The following is a 17,691-nucleotide window of genomic DNA, read 5'->3' as shown; positions in this document are numbered from 1 at the left end:
TTTCTGAGCTCAAAAGAAGTAAAAAATGTAATATGAGTTTAGGTCAATTTCGCCAAAAAAAAAATTTTTTTTGTTTTGTTTTTTCAATTATTTGAATGTATTTGTACATAAAAAATAAACGTTATTGGTAAACTTTTCACTTAAAATTGATTTTTACATTTTTTTTTCGTTGAACCTACTTTTTGCAAAGTGTTACTTGTCACTTTTTGACATCTATCAATGAGGATATTTAGACTACGTCCCATAGCAGCAACATCACCATCAAAAAGTCCTTTTACACTATGTAACAATAAAAACTTGTGTTTTTTTTAATTAATAATATCTCTGAAACTAGGCGAATATCAAAAAAGTTTATAGGACATTTTTGTCTCTAAATATGATCAGGAATATGCTGTTAAAATTATTCGGTTTACTCATGTTACACCGTGTATAATCAAGACTTTGTGGATACCGGGTTCTGACGAAGAAACTAGGTGTATAGTCAAGAAATACGGATTACATTATGAAACATGATCGTTCTTGTTTGTAATGCCTTACTTTATGAGCATTACAAATTACAAGCCAGAGGTTTCATATAGTTTATTACCTATTTGAAGAGTTAGCAAGTAGGTCACCTTTAGTAACTATTAGGTATCTCTAGTTACATAAATCATGATGATGATGAACTATTATTAGCGCTAAATCTTTCGCCTAAAGGATTTTAGTTTAATTTGATTAAGTCTACATTTTCTCGTAACTTTGTCCGTAAGTATAGAAATCGATAATTAAACATCGATTTCCTTAGGCCCACTTGCACCATTCCACTAACCCGGGGTTAACCGGTTAAGCCTGGAGTTGCCATGGTTACCCATACAATTTGACACTAAGTTAACGGTTTATCCGCTTAACCTCAGGTTAGTGGGATGGTGCAAGTGGGCCTTAGAGGTTAATTTTTCACGATGAAAAGTATAAGTATCTACTACTTATTTGTTATTTAATCCTTGGCTAGTATCAAAAGGTTTATTTGAGACAACCTTTATGATAACTAAAATAGAAAACAACCAAACTGTAACCTGTGTACAGTCACCCGCAATAAAATGTTACACAACGAAGGCCGCAAAAATATCTGACACGATCCTATTTGTAGAGCCATAAGAGCGCGTCACATATTTTTGCGGCCTTCGAAGAGTAACATATTATTGCAGGTGACTGTATCTAACAAGAAATTGTGTTGTAACAAACATTAATAAGATAAACAGTTGCATTGCATGAGTATAATAAATTAAGTGTAGACGAGCACACAGGGCCAGTGAAAGCTAAACTGCCGTAGAAGTACAGTTACAATATGCAGTTCGTACTTTAATGATTTATTCTTTCGGAAGATACGAGCAGTGAAGGCTGTGCACAAATCATGGCGGCGCGCGCCCAACGCTCGCCCAATTATTCTCGAAGTAGGAGCTCAGAATATTTAGATGAGAAGTGCATGACAAAAACAATCCCTACTAATATTATAAATGCAAAAGTAAACCTGTCTGTCTGTCTATCTGTTCCCTCTTCACGCTTACTCGTAAATCGCTGAACTGACAAAGATCGAATTTGGTCTGGAGATAGTTTGAGGCCCAAGAGGACATAAATAAAATAGTAAAATCATCAATATCATCATCATTCTACGAGTCGCGCGCAGAAGCTAGAATTATTTGTATATTGTTACAATTTGTACCCGAAGGCAACATAGTTTCAATAAGTACGAAAAACAAAGAAAACTGCAATTTATTAATGATCAAATCCTATTTGTATTCCAGCGAGCGAAAGATCCAAACTCCATTTAAAAGTTTACACCATTCTAGGATATATTGACGTAACAATTAGCATTAAAATCGCGAGAAAGACAAAATTGGCAACGGTTCTGGCGCTAAAGGCCGTTATTACCTACACTTACAAACAACAGGGCACCTTATTTCGTCTCTAAAAATCCAATGTAACATAGTTTATACATACTCTACCTACTAGTTTCTGCTTCGATTTCGCACGATGATACGAATACCAAATTTCATCTAAATAGACAGACTGCCGTATTCGAACTTCAAGATATTAACAAGAGACGACACGTACTAGATCCATTCTAGATACGTTATAGTTTAGATATCAACTAGTTCTCTTTTGCAGCGCAATTCGGGCAACCAATGTCACTTTTACGTTAGATAGAGTAAGATATCTATTAGATGTGAATTCGATCTCTAAGTTATATCCTGTGGAAATCGTTCAAGAGTATCCCCAGAATCGCGCAAATGTCTAATTTGACAGGTTAGATCTTAAACATATCGTTATCGTACCTTGGTGATGTCTAAAAGATGTTTAATAGATGTCTATATTTCAAAATCCGTATCGGGCCCAGACAGAGTTCATTTCGCATTTGTCGATTTTCGCGGTAGGCCCTCAAAGCAGGAGGAATGGAGTGAAGTTTCCGAGTCCATCTTACACTGATTTGGCCAGGTTCAAGAAAGCAACACAGCTGCGCATTAATATCTTTCTAGCAAAAATAATACCTACCAATGCTCTGCAGCCTATTCAACACCGGCAAGGACTTGTGTATTCGCCTCATACATAACTGCATTGTCTTCCCTACATGCTTCCCCCTCGGGAAAACGCAATGAATGGACGCACGCATTTGGGACGGAAAGGAAACACTTTCCAACCAGGAATGGAAAGTACTGCGTTCCTTGAGAATCAGTAAATGTTAAGTGCTTGCTGTATCCATTTTAGTTTTCGATTCCCTTTGTGTTTCGGATGCAATATTTAGTGGGCACCAAATGTGTAAAACTAACATATTAGTTTGTGTAACCGGGTTTAGAATTTTATTGTTTTAAATTGTTACTTTACTTTAGGTTTACCTTGTGAGTCCGCGATAGTAGTCTATGCCTACTATCTACAATGTAAAAGATTGGGTGCTTTACCAAACTCAGAATTACCTATGTCAAATATCATTGAAATCAGAAATAATAATAGATTCTTTTTATTTTGAGAGATTGTTAATCATAATCATAATCATTTATTTATTTCTTGAATGCGGTACCATATAGATGTAAAAGACAATTTCTGAACAGCACATCCTGTCTGAATAGGCATAGAAATATTGAATATTACCTATAACTATGACTAGATTCTTATGACCTACCATGCAGCATGCAAAAATAATAGTCACGATTTAAATACTACATTATACTATAATTTGTAATTTGTATATGTATTACTTATCATCAGCGGATGGACAGTTGTTGTAGAATGCCTTTTGGTTTCACGAATGACGACGTAAACATTGTTGCCGCTGTCCAATAATAAAGTAAGAATACTTATTAAAGATGGACACTGCGGTTTATTCGGTTTTATAAAGGTCAACGAGAGGTGTTTTAGGAAATGGACAACACTGATTAGCTGTCAACTCTAACGTTGTTAGCTTATCTAATCATTTACCTTCTCCATTTAATTTGTTATTCACTACCGAGTGGTGGTGAGTCCAACGATCAAGCGGACCGTTATAGGTAGGTACGTGAATTTTTAGTAAGGTAGGTAAGTACACAAGAAATATTGTTTGACATTGTCATAGACTATAACCGTTATGCGCTCAATTTATAAAACTGTTTACGTCAAAAAAAATATTGTTACAGGCAGTGTTGGCCAAACGGTAATTGCAATTGACCATTAACCAGTACAAATTGAACCGTAATCGGTAACGGGGCCTTACAGTTGGCGGTCCAATTTGTATTGGTTAACCGTCAAGCAAGAATATTCAATTGCATTAACGTTTCGGCCAACACTGGTTACAGGGGGATGACCAACCACCTATACTTAAACCATTATCTCCACCACCGCTCTTAAGGAAGTTATGTCGTACGTGTCATTAGATACACAAGATGATATTAAATTATTTGGCAGAAGATACTAGAGTAAAATATGTAAACGGGAAAAATATAAAAAAGTTATTAAGATAGTACTTGTTACAATCTAATCTAATAACGACGTTAGTCACATATATTAAGAATTTTAGTTATTATAAGATAGATATATATTATCATGTTATTTTCTCGAACTCCCCATCGGCACACAAACCTCCTCAAGGTTTTGCCCACGATGAGTCTTGTAATAATAATAATTTTCTGTAACTTGCTCATTATGTACCAGTATTGTTGTAGATGACTCTATCCGCTATGGAACTGGGGGTACCACAGGTATGATTGGCTTGCATGAAGCTCCGACTTGGTAAGCAATATGAATACAACTAACCTGCTTCCTTACACGCCTAAGCCCAAGGCGACCCCTACAAATAACGAATTAATCTTTGACACCGCACAGGGATTGGTAGCTATCGGTATAATAAATAGCCGCGTCACTGCTTTAGAGGCAGGGGTCGATAAATAACGTCTTATCGAGCCGAAGTGCAGACCGACTTGTTAACACGTGTCGTCGACGATCGATAAAAGCTGATCGATAGGGGCGAACGGCGCGAAAGTCGAGAGGTGCCCGTCGGGCGTAACGACGCTTTCTAGGTTTTCGATACGGCTGTCGATTGTCCTGCTGCCGTTTCTATTTTAACGCTATTTTAACAAATGGCTTAAGCAGATGTCCTACCTCCAGTAAATAGCCGAGTCAACGAGATAAATAGCTTAAAAACGTCTTCGGCGCCGAACGCTGAGTAGGTAGAGTTTACAACATTTTAGGTACTCAGTCGCCACACAAATAATCAAATAAGGTTTGTTTAGTTAACTGAAGCCAGGGTAATACTATCACGTAAGCAACAGTGTTAATTACTTTTCCGATTACCGATCCAAACGTTCGTTCGTCTCCCGAAGGCAAGAGCGATGGAAAAACAAATAGACGAACGATCGATCTAAGTTGTTTGTAGTAAGCCCTCTGGTTCAATAGACTGTCTATATGTAATCGAGGGTAACAAGAGAAGTGTCGTGATAATAGGCTTACAAATAGCTTTCCTATCGCTTATCGCCCATGTTGTTCCTTGATTTGTAATTACCAGCAGAATCGAACAGACCTACTAATCTTGCTGCCCGATGTTGATACATTATCAGGCGGTATTTAAGGCTAGGTTTACATTAGTAATTTGTGGTTTTATTTTATTATATTACAAGCTTTTATTTACCTATGTACTTTCACATGACCGTTGTCTGTCGGTCTGTAATCAAATCTTGCAAGTTAAATTTGATCCACTTCCCGGTTTCCGATTGAGCTGAAATTTTGCATGCATGTATAAATCGGATGACAATGCAATATTATGGTATCATCGAGCTGATCTGATGATGGAGACAGGAGGTGGCCATAGGAACTCTGTGATGAAACAACGTAACCTAATTGTGTTTGGGGTTTTGAGAATTGTCTCGATGAGTATTAATTGCCTGTGGAAAGAAAAGTACAGTCAGCGATAAAAGCTTGTACCAAACATGACATTTTTGCCAAAAACTTATTACATATATGAGATATACCTTACCCAATAACTTCGTACAATACGTCTAAGGATTAAAAACACTCTATTTAGGTATATTTTATGAATGGTGGCGTTTTCTATCATTAAAGATATTATATGTAACTCCGTATTAAGAAGATAAGTAAAGTCTAAGAAAAAAACGTACCTCGGAAACACAAGAAAAATTATTTCTCGAATAAATGGCGTGTCTTTTGGCCTATACCTACTCGTGTAGATAGCGACACTGTTTGATATTTAACAATTTTAACACGTGTCAGTGAAAGAACATGGGTCAAAGTCATATACCTACTTAAATGGCTTTCTAAAATAAATAAAAAGTAATTGATCCAAAATATATTTTTTGGTATTTTATTCATTTTAATTTTTAGTTTAATTCGTGTGTCGAAAGATGGCAGTAAATTTACTGTGACTACATATTTTACTATGACAATAAGCCTACTATACATTATATTCTCTTTGCTATCCTTATTGAAGAGAGTTCACTTATAGATGCAAAATATGTTACTTTCTAAATTAGCTCTTTGTGTTGCTTTCAACTGCATTTCAAGCAATTGAACATTTCACATCAAAAGTATAGTTTTTGCGGTTTCCAAGTTGCAGCAAAAAGATGATCGAAAACGTTCTATAACGGTCTCCGATGGACCTACTTAGTTTAGTCGATTTATGAAATCGTTCGATTTCGATCGTGTAGAAAAACGAATCGATTTAGAACGAAAGTTTCGAGTCACGTCAAGCTTTTTGCCGGTTTGTGGGTCATTCATTATTTACCACCCCAATGCGATACTTTCTTTAAAATAAAAAAGGTAAGTTTTAAATGAAATTAATCCAGTCGGCTTGAGACACAATTAAACGTTAGCCAGTTAGGTAGTACAGTTTGAGCAAGAATTGATTCGACTTTAGGGCTGATCAAAGTAATCTATTGCCTTGAACTTGCCCCAACCTAGGCTATAGCTAGCCATCACAGACGTTACGCTAATTAATCAACCCTAGCGAACGAAAACGTGCGATATGGAGGTACGCTAAGGTTCTTATTACCGCCATAACCAGTTCGGTTTGACAGTGGACCTTCTGTATTGACACCTTTATCTGTGGTGTTGTCATTGATTAATATTAACACAGTGTCACATCTAATTCATGAATGGAGGCTGTATGATCGAGTGCGCAAGCGCAGATGGACGAGCCATTGATGCCGTACATTATGTCCCCGTCTGATCAATCTTCGTGTCAGTATGAGACGATCGGAATAGTACATTTCGATGCTAGTGCGGAAGGTATGTCATTACTTCACGAGTACCGAGATATCTTGCCACGAGCCGCAGGCGAGTGGCAAGACTCGGGACGAGTGAAGAATGACATTTCCGCACGTGTATCGAACGACGTTTTTTAATACAGTTGCGAAAAAATAAGAAAAACATTGTTAATCGTACACTAAACAAAAGTGGTAACAGTGACAGCTCGGTTAGACGGCGTCTTTAAGTATATTATATCTATGGGCGTTTGACAGCTATTCCGTTCCATTCAGTCAACTTATTAAGAACGGAATTTTCAATATTGAATATTAAAAAATAAACGTGTTATAATGATGAAGAGGTAAGTAATTAAATATGAAATATGTAATATTTTTCGTAATTTCTTACATTAACGGTAGGTTTTTATGCTGATTACGACGTTTAAAGGAAACTAATATTAACACTCATCAATAAGTAGTCGTGAATTGGAACAAGTATAAATTTAAAAAAATTGGAAAAGTAAAAAGCACTAGTTCGAGATAACCAACTTTCCGCACGCTAAACAGCTACGTAAAGTAGCACTTCTTGAGCAACTGTATTAAAAATCACTTTTTCCTACGGTGTACCTATTGGTAAGTAATATACTGGTTTTGTGGCCTGAGTTAGTGGTTCCGAGGAAATCTTGTGATGAAAAACATGGACGTGTTTAAAGTGCAAGTAACAAAGTTTTTAGTTTAAAGTGTTTTCTTTCTATGTTTTTAGGAAGTAAGGTAAACGTACTAGTGCTCGACATGCTAATGCCCAATAGATGACACCTCGCTGTCACCTCTATTGACAATGGCTTAAGTTTCAAAATGACATGTACTGGGACCGCGTCGATCTTATGCGAGGTACTTATTATTTTTCCCTGCATGGATGTAAATTCTGACAGTAGTCGGAAGTGACGGTCTAAGGCAAGAAGTGCAAAACAACCATACATCCATTCAGCCATACACTAATTCACCTAAAAACCACCCATATGTACACCCAGACTCACTAATATACAGACACCAGACACACCAAGAGTACATACTTACGTAAATATGAAGTGGAGCCTATCTGATCTATTTAACTACATTATATTTAAATGTTTTTTTCTTTAGTATTCATATTCCTTTATTCAGTATTGATTATACAATGTCAAACAGATAATAACATAAATATGTACAGATCTACATATAGTAAAAATAAATTTAGGTTTGGTCAATTTAAGTATTTAAAAATTCAAATATTACAACAGTTTTCAGAGTCACGGCTCAGATCCCGGTCGATATAATTCTAGCCAAATATTACAATTAAAAAAATAAAATAAAGATAAAAAATAAAAAATGCTGCACTAGCACATAACCATAGTCACGAACAGCTTCACAAAATTTTCACGTGTTAAGGGGCCCACTGATTAACAGTCGGCCGGACGGTATCGGCCTGTCAGTTGTTCGGAACTGTCAAAACTTTGTTCTAACTGACAGGCCAATATTTACCGTCCGGTGGACTGTTAATCAGTGGGCCCCTTTAGATAGGTGTGTGTCTGCTTATTTATCGCATGGATTTAAATAAATATTTACCTAAATCAAGTTTGAGGTTTGCGCTGGTGCCTGGTTGCCGAGGTGGTGGCTGTAGGAGTATCATAGTCTATAATATTTATGGCATCAGTTTTATTTATTTATTGTTTCGTATTGCAAGCGCGATCCAGGCTAGTTCTTAACAAGTTTTTTATTATATTCGGAATAAAATAGTACGATACATGAGCAAAAAACCGGCACGCTTCGCGGCTTTCTAGCATCCAGTAATAAGTGGCGCACTGTAGGCATATTATTGAAGAAATCTCTCTGTGGTTATGTGCTGGTCCAACCGACGCGCTGCAGCGGAGCAAGGTAAGTATAGTATGAGTTTTCTCAAATGTAAAATACGGGAGCTAAACCGCTCGCATAAAAGAAACAATGGCTTTTGTTAAAAGCTTTGGCTGTTAGGCGTAAAAATCATTTGAGTAAATGCATACTATAAGCGGCAAACAATCGTTAGGCCCGCATTAGTAGAGTCAACGTCAATAATAGCGGACGACACAAGGTGCCACAAATATCTTTTACAGTGTAATTGTTCTTCATAGCTATAAAGAAATATCTCTTTCTGTAAGTTATTAGTTGTATGCCAACTGTACAAGAAGTGTCACAAACAAATCCGTTTATAAAGTCGAACCAAGCTAAATCTGCATGGCTTTTGCAATGACAAAGTGTGGATATATGTATAGTTATCAAATTTCTATGATAATATATATGACGTTTATAATAACACACTCGGTGCAAAGCTAGCTTATTTAGACGAACTCTAGATCCCATATTATCGGCTTCGACAACTCCAGACAGCTCATTATATTTTTAACCCAAATCTTGGGGAGTAGATTCCTCTATGACATGTCAACTGTCAACAGTTACAGTTTTTATTGAAAAAAAAATCACTCTTGATGTTGACAGTTGATAAATCATATGCATAATTTTGTTAACAGATCAAGATCAAGATCATAATCAGTTTCGACGACCGGTCTGGCCTAGTGGGTAGTGACCCTGACTGCGAAGCCGATGGTCCTGGGTTCGAATCCCAGTAAGGGCATTTATTTGTATGATGATACAGATATTTGTTCCTGAGTCATGGGTGTTTTCTATGTATTTGTATATTATATATATATATCGTTGTCTGAGTACCCACAACACAAGCCTTCTTGAGCTTACTGTGGGACTTAGTCAGTCTGTGTAAGAATGTCCTATAATATTTATTTATTTATTTTATTATTATTTATATTTATAACAATCTGAATCCTAGTATCATCATGAATCATAGTATAGTAGTAGTATCATGTCCTAGTATAGTTTTTTATGCCATTACTCGTATGTACCTTAGGGTGGTATTCCACCTATCCAATTTCTTGGTCCAATGTGTATTGCGTCTCACATTTTGCTTCAATGAGAGAGTAAGACGCACTGACATTGGACAAAGAAATTGGACAGGTGGAAACAACCCTTGCCAAAAAACGTCACATCGCTTTACAAAGTGTAAATATACTTACACGAATTGTAAAAAACACGTCCGCTAGTGACTTAAGAAGCTTGTTCGGCCGAATGCATTGAAATAGTACTTTCACGAATAAAATCATATAAACGCTAACGTATAGATGCCGCGGCAAATTTGCATGCATAGTAACACGAATTGTATAAGGTATAGTGGGGTAAGACTATCATAGGGACTAGACTAATACTTGTATGGAATCCTCATACTGTTGGTCTTGGCTCGAGCAAAATAAACTGACTATGTTCGTCTTACCCTACCCATATAACCATTCCAGTCGCAGAATCATCAAAGTGGTAACTAAATGTCAGATGTGTCGTAACAGAGTCCACACAATGTGTCTAGAATTGTTTCGAAACAAAGTGTCGTCGCCGTGTCTACACTTTTCCGTAACAAGGTGTCGACACATTTGTGTGCACTTTGCGTGCGGTTTGCGACTAAATCTGACAGCAAATTTGTGACAGCAAATGTCAATATAAAATACCTCTTGAAAACCAAGGTTTGTCAAACTATTAGTGTCTCGTGTGCTCGTAAGTAATTCTTGTAAGTCTTCATGGGCGATGCAAATGATAATAATCGACTTTTAAAGAAATGCAATAAGCTACTTAGGTCAGCCAACGAATGCTCCAAAAAGTTGTAGAGGGAAATGCTCGGAACACAATTTTTGACTCTGTAACTTGGTTTGGACAAGTTAGGAGGTGAACATATCAAAAGTCCCCGGTAGAGATGGGTAGTGAGTAAATACTCACGTGTAAATACCGAGTAAATACTCAGTATTTACTCAATATACCCGTATTTACTCGTTTATACCCAAATTGGTGGGTATAAACTATTTACAGTGCTGAAAGGGGCATATAAATTTGAAATATAGGTGTATTTTGTAAGCCCCTACTGGATTAAGTACTCAAAATTGTAAGAAAGTTATTTATAAGAGGGGCCCTCCATACATGTAACTAATTGTCACAAAAAAATATTTCAGAAACCACCAACGTGTTGCACATCATTAAACGGGTCTTTAAAAACACCTGGAATGTTTCTAAGAACATTTTTGGATAAATTAAATATTTTTGGAAAAAAACCGTTTCGAAAGTCCAAAATAATGTTTATCTCTCTATAACTTTAGAACCAACGTTCAGAAAAAATTAGAAAACTTATCGGGAGATTAGCCCTATAATAGAGTACAAAAAACAATATTTTGAACATCATCGGTTGAGCCATTTTTGAGTTTTCTTTAAAAAACCCTTAATAAAAGGTCGTAAGTGCCGCGTAAACACGCACTTTTGCGCGACATGCAGTTATCTAGATCATCGATAGAATTTAAGTACCATATTTTTAAAGTAAATACCTTCTTATTTCAAACAAGATTGTTAACTATTCATTATCACAATTTGCCTCTGACTAATAATTACCTTTTTTTTCTAAATTAAGCGTCTTATATGCTTTTTATTTTATAGATATTGTTAATATACGTTAGCACTCTTCAATAAAAGACAATTCTGTTCTTAAATCTCACTTTTTGAATATTTTATAAGCAATCGTTTTTACCCACCTAAATGAGTAAATACTGGTATTTATCGGGTGCTTTGAGTAAATACCGAGTAAATACTCAGTATTTACTCACCCCTACCCATCTCTAGTCCCCGGCCGTAGCCCTTGAGCGGGGGGAAGAGAGGGGGCTTTGAAGGTCCCATTTTCCGGTTTTTCGATTATATCTCGGAAACTATGCATTTTAGCGACATGGCCACTTATACAAAATGAAAGTTAATTTAATTTTTTACAAGTTTATTCAGTAAATTTTTTCGATATGTTGAATAGTTTTTGAGATATCCGCTCTTGAAAGTTTATTTGTTTATTTAGGGCTCTCAATTTTATCTTGATATATCTACATCAGTGAAGGTGCTAGGCCGTGTATGGTATCGTTTTCGTATAAATCTGGGTTGCTGAATCCATTTAAGGTATCACATTGACACCATTCCACAAAATTAAATTAAATCTTTCTCAAAAAACGGAATCCTTATAGGATCACTCGTGCGTCTGTATGTCTGTCCGTCTGAATACACAAAATAGTTCTTTACCTATAGATGACAGGAAAACCTATTAGAAATGTGCAGTCAAGCGCGAGTCGGACTTAATGTACGGAACCCTTAATACGCGAGTCCGACTCGCACTTGGCCGGTTTTTTTTTAAACTCCTCTTGACGCTTAACCGCTGAACCGATTTCGTTGAAATTTGGTATAGAAATAGTTTGCGTCCCGGAACAGGACATAGGATAGATCTTATAACCAAAATCATCTTTTGAAGGTGTGAAAAGTGGCGTGGAAATTTGTACGGGAAATCAATAACCGCTGAACCGATTTATATTAAATTTGAGATCTACATCTTTGATTTAGTTAAAAATGATAAAAAAAAACATGACTTCGAACCTAAACTTAAACAGTATTAACTTCAAGAAGTCAATTCTGAATTTCACACCTTTAAAGGATGATTTTTGAGATAACTTATTATGTCCTGTCTCGGGACTCAAAATATATGTGTACTAAATTTACATTAAAACTGTTCAGCAGTTTAAGCGTGAAGAGGAGTTTAAAAGAAAGTAAGTTTATATGTTTTTACTTTGGAATGGTGTCAATGTGATACCATAACTAAATTTGGTACTGCGAATTTATACGAAAACGATACCAAACATGGCCTCGTAGCTTTACTGTTGTAGAAGTCAAAATAAAATTGAGAGCCCTAAATTCTTATTACTTGACCAAACTTGTGTAGAAGGAAAAGGAAAAATAAAAGTCTTCGGCAGGAATATAAGACACAAATATAATTTTTTTTTGCGTTACTATTTCAATCATCAAATATAAAAATTAAAAAAACCTTGATTATATTATTCTAGTGAGATCCTCATAGATAAACAATAGTTATTTGTTTTACAAGGGGGCGAAGTTGTTGTTTAACCGCTCGTGCTAATATTGATACCCGAGCAAGTGAAAGATTCCAAAATTGAACCACAAGCGTAGCGAGTAGTTCTAAAAATGGAATTTTGAGCGTTGCGAGGGTTTCAAAGCACGAGGATTAAACAAAATTTGCCCCCGAGTGAAACACAACATTTTTCACCACACCAACCCGAAGCAAATATTAAATGTAAAATATCAAACCAAATCAAATCCAAGTGAATGTTATTAAATATGTATCATCCAAAATCATCATTTAAAAGTCAATTCTACCACCAAACTATGTAATAAGAAAACAACTCAAAATTTGCATTTGATTACTTTGCCTCACGAATAAAATGCAACTTTGCTATCAGTTTTTGAAGTGCAAAGTAAGCCTTTCGGAGCTGGTGTGGTGAAAAAACATTTACTTAAAAAATTACAAGGTCGAAATGTCACGGAACTTGTGAGAGTAATATGTGAAAAATAAAAACTTTTATGACAAAAAAATCTGGATACAATATAAGAAGCATCCAATTGCGTCGAGGCATCATCTGTATTTTTGCTTTATTTATTTTATTTAATTATTTATTATACTAGAAGTTACATTTTCATTACCTCCTCGCTTCTTTTTTTGTCCTTTGTATTCTGTAGCAATTTGTTAGGTCTGAAAATAAAGATAAGTTGCGTCGTCACGGATGTCGATTTATAGGTTTTAGGGAGTGCAGAATTCGAAAACGATGATCATTTTATAATCCAAGTTGGCGGCTACGTATTTTGTCATAAAAGTCGTCATGAATATCGTTTTATAGGTTTTAGGAAGTGCCGATTTCGAAAATGATGACCAGTTTGGAGTCCAAGATGTGATAAAAGTCGTCATGGATATCGTTTTATAGGTTTTAGGGAGTGCAGAATTCGAAAATGATGACCATTTTGGATTCCAAGATGTCTGCCGTGCACTTTGTCATATAAGCCGTCATAGATGTTGATTTATAGGTGTTAGGAAGAGCAGATTTCGAAAATGATGACCATGACCAACAAAACGACATCCATGTCGACTTTTAACATAGTGCATGGCCGCCATCTTGGATTCCAAAATAGTTATAATTTTCGAAATCTGCGCTCCCTAAAACCTATAAAACGACAGCCATGACGACTTTTATGACATAGTGCATGGCCACCATTTTGTAATCCAAAATGGTCATCATTTTCTAAATCTGCGCCCCCCAAAACCTATAAAACGACACCCATGACGACTTTTATGACATAGTGCATGGCCGCCATTTTGGATTCCAAAATGGCCATCATTTTCGAAATCTGCGTCCCCTAAAACCTATAAAACGACATCCATGACGACTTTTATGACATAGTGCATGGCCGCCATCTTGGAATCCAAAATGGTCATCGTTTTCGAAATCTGCGCCCCCTAAAACCTATAAAACGACACCCATGACGACTTTTATGACATAGTGCATGGCCGCCTACTTGGAATCCAAAATGGTCATCGTTTTCGAAATCTGCGCCCCCTAAAACCTATAAAACGACACCCATGACGACTTTTATGACATAGTGCATGGCCACCATTTTGTAATCCAAAATGGTCATCATTTTCTAAATCTGCGCCCCCCAAAACCTATAAAACGACATCCATGACGACTTTTATGGCATAGTGCATGGCCGCCATTTTGGATTCCAAAATGGTCATCATTTTCAAAATTGGGGCCCCCTAAAACGTATAAAACGACATCCATGACGACTTTTATGACACAGTACATGGCCGCCATTTTGGATTCCAAAATGGTCATCATTTTCGAAATCGGCACTCCCTAAAACCTATAAATCGACACCCATCTCGACTTTTATGACAAAGTGTTTGGCTACCATCTGCATGCAAGACATTTCTATTATTTTTACGTACAAAAATGGCCCCCTGTCAACTTCCAACCGAGATTTAATCGATAATTTATTCGATTAATGTTCAGATTAATTCAATTTCAATCTATGTTAGGTCGACTAAAGTAATCGTGATTAAAATTTGAGGATTAACTTTTTTTATTCCATTAATTAGTCGAATAAACAGTTAATCTATTAAGTCCCATCTCTGACCACGGCATTTTTACACTTTGAGAATATCTGAAAACAAATGAACACAAGGAGCCATTTTGCAAATCCAGTAACTTTGTTATTAATTTTGACAGCGCGTGTCATGTGTCTACACAGAGTCGACACAAAGTCGAAACATTTGCGACTACTTTGTGACTGCAATATTTCTCAGCCTTAAACCATATTTATACATCATAATTAACAAGTTACGTAGTATGTAAAGCGTTATTTCTGTTATTTAAGTATAGTATACGCATCGAAGTAATAAAAATGCATTAAATAAGATATTTATGAACACAGGCACTGAGAAGTAAACAATTTCATTTCCGGCTAAACTAAAACAATGTGGTGGCGCGTTGATTATATTACACTTAGTTTATCAAATCACTCGAGCAGTTTAATTCCCCATAATAATTTAAGTCCTATTGTAATATAAATGCAAACAATATATAATTACGTCTTGTAATCCGTTTTAGAGATGGCGTATTAATGTCACTTATTTTTATTTAACTATTTTTCCATCTGACAGTTTCCATTTGACAGGAACAAAATTAACGAATAAACGAATGATTTTGGCATAAAGTAGTCGCAAACCCGAAACAATGTGTGCACACGGCGACCACACTTTATGTCACTTTGTGTCATGTGTCGACCCTTCCCCATTTCTGGTAACTGTGTCGACACGGCGACGACTCTGCGACTGGAATTGTGACCGAAACAGACGGTGTCGACACAAGATGTGTCAACACCGCGTCGTAACGGCGACTAGAAATGGTTGTATGGGTACCTTACATTAAGCAGAATTTTATTATTCTACAAGTGCCTGCAAACCAATTTGTTACATGTAAATAGTAACAATTATAATGTTTTTGAAATGTTTGGAAACAAAACACTAATAATCAATATCTCAACCAACAGAATCGAAATTTAAACGTCGGAAATTAGGTATATGTTCTATTCCAAAAAGTGTCTTCTTTCTTGTTAAAAATGACGAATCGCCCAACACTAGTGATGCCACTAAGAGACCACGGGACTGTAAATAACCCGTGAATTCTTCCAGTGCCATTGCCTGTGCATGGTGCGAGTTCTTCTTTCTTCTACATTCTTCTTCTTCCTTCTGTTCTTCAACCAACCGTGTCTTCATTTGTTTTCTTGTGATTTCTATCTGTCTCTTCAGTGCTGTTATGTTTTGATAGGTAAATATTTATAAACTGAAATATCTGTCTTACAGTATTATGATATTTAATAAAAATACAACCCACTCAAAATATTTAATATAAATAATTTGATTTGTTCCATATAGTTAGTTAGCTAAATCAAAACTTAATCCGTAACTGGGGACTAACTAAGAACTATGAAAATAAACACTACTTTCATAAGTCAAAATTCCTAGTTGAAAAGGTACATAACAAGCATCATACCAGTATAATGCTTACGTAAAGGTGGTTATAAATTATTTATTTTCTTGTGTATGCAGTTCATTCCAGTATATCCATACAGAAACTGTATTGGTTATGAAATGAAATGAAAATCTTTATTTCAGGCATCTAGTGGCCCATACATAAATACCTTAAAACTAGCATACATATTATAATTATAAAAATATATTTGAAACTAAACACTACAAAACACATTATGGCTGCGATGCATTACGCAACCCCGCAGTGTGTTATAATGTAAACACAAAGTGAAAGAGCTAGTAGTAATTTTTGACCCTGCATGGCACAATAACAATCTGATTTTGTTCATTAAGTTACTTCTATCATCTACTCACACCAAAGTGATTTGTCATGTCATGACAAGTGATAAAAATGCGACCATGATTCGGCCGCAGGGTAACTGCGACAAATCACTTTGGTGTGAGTAGATGATAGAAGTAACCGTAACTGTACCCTGCTTATCGCATGTGCAGTACTTGCACGAAAAACATCGTTTAAATAAAGAACTTATTCAAAGAGAACAAGTTAAAGAATTGCATGTCTTTTCAACTGCGATTACTGCATATGTTGTTAGCACGGCAGATTGCCATGCGTCACTTCGCACTTACATAGAGTCAGACCAAGAAAAGTCTGCAGCGGATTTGATAGCCCACGTAGTGCACGTGTTATTTTAAACGTCAAACATCTATGATATTATGACGTATAATTGACACTTACACTGCGTGGGCTATCAAATCCGCTGCAGACTTTTCTTGGTGCGACTTAAGTACGTTGCTAGAACGTGACATGATGACAAATGATAAAAAACTGATCATCTTAGCCCTACTGATTAATGTATGAATATATCTGAAATATATTAACAGTGCTTAGTTAAAAGGTCAACGTTATAAATTCTATGAGTCCGTTCTGCATCCATAGATTGCATTTATAAATGAGCACGTGACGCCACGGTGACTGCGACCGACGACTCAGTTACTTAGCGATAGAGATGGGACAAACGTATTTTATCGATTTATTGATAGCAAAAACTTCGTTCCGGTTGATTGAAATATCTGTATATTGTATCGGGAATCGTGGGCGTATCATCATTATTAGTATTCATTATTAAATAGTCGGGTGATAAGCAAAAGTCACTAACTAACACCATTGAAATTATTGGACTATAAACCGTGTTACAAGTGTAATAAAGTGCATTGTTACTTCATTTTTTTTATAGTACTTTGTGACTTTTGCTTGTCACCCGACGAAATGCAATGCATGGTATGATTCCGCCGTTCTTCAATATATATTTACGTACCTTTATAGGTAATATTTGCGGTAAATATTGAATGAAGTGTAAGTGAAATGAAAAATATGAAGTGTCATCGTGACAGTTGGTTATTTTTTATTTTATCGGCATTTTTTTTATTTAAATTTGGCAAGCG

This window comes from Cydia fagiglandana, chromosome 4 (assembly GCF_963556715.1).
Source record: "Cydia fagiglandana chromosome 4, ilCydFagi1.1, whole genome shotgun sequence".
Classification (NCBI taxonomy): domain Eukaryota; kingdom Metazoa; phylum Arthropoda; class Insecta; order Lepidoptera; family Tortricidae; genus Cydia; species Cydia fagiglandana.
The sequence above is the reverse complement of the archived record's forward strand: the minus strand, read 5'-3'. Positions refer to the sequence as shown.